The sequence below is a fragment of the Triticum aestivum genome, chromosome 7D, assembly GCF_018294505.1.
Source record: "Triticum aestivum cultivar Chinese Spring chromosome 7D, IWGSC CS RefSeq v2.1, whole genome shotgun sequence".
NCBI lineage: Eukaryota > Viridiplantae > Streptophyta > Magnoliopsida > Poales > Poaceae > Triticum > Triticum aestivum.
In genome coordinates, this window is record NC_057814.1 from 94,547,754 (window position 1) to 94,548,740 (window position 987).

Below are 987 nucleotides of genomic sequence, written 5' to 3' on the forward strand. Positions count from 1 at the left end.
ATCCCTTGTTTGTCTGTCCTGAAAGGTTACTGAGAGCGGGCCAATCGTTGATGGTTACAAACAGCAACGTGTGCAGGTTAAATTCCTCCTATTTGTGCTCATCCCACGTACGTACACCGTTTCCATTCCACAGCTGTAAAAGTTCTTCAACTAATGGCCTTAGGTACACATCAATGTCGTTGCCGGGTTGCTTAGGGCCTTGAATGAGAACTGGCATCATAATGAACTTCCGCTTCATGCACATCCAAGGAGGAAGGTTATACATACATAGAGTCACGGGCCAGGTGCTGTGATTGCTGCTCTGCTCCCCGAAAGGATTAATGCCATCCGCGCTTAAACCAAACCATACGTTCCTTGGGTCAGCTGCAAACTCAGCCCAGTACTTTCTCTCGATTTTTCTCCACTGCGACCCGTCAGCGGGTGCTCTCAACTTCCCGTCTTTCTTACGGTCCTCACTGTGCCATCGCATCAACTTGGCATGCTCTTCGTTTCTGAACAAACGTTTCAACCGTGGTATTATAGGAGCATACCACATCACCTTCGCAGGAACCCTCTTCCTGGGGGGCTGGCCGTCAACATCACCAGGGTCATCTCGTCTGATCTTATACCGCAATGCACCGCATACCGGGCATGCGTTCAGATCCTTGTACGCACTGCGGTAGAGGATGCAGTCATTACGGCATGCATGTATCTTCTGCACCTCCAATCCTAGAGGGCATACGACCTTCTTTGCTGCGTATGTACTGTCAGGCAATTCGTTATCCTTTGGAAGCTTCTTCTTCAATATTTTCAATAGCTTCTCAAATCCTTTGTCAGGCACAGCATTCTCTGCATTCCACTGCAGCAATTCCAGTACGGTACCGAGCTTTGTGTTGCCATCTTCGCAATTGGGGTACAACCCTTTTTTGTGATCCTCTAACATGCGATCGAACTTCAGCTTCTCCTTTTAACTTTCGCATTGCGTCCTTGCATCGACAATGACCCGGC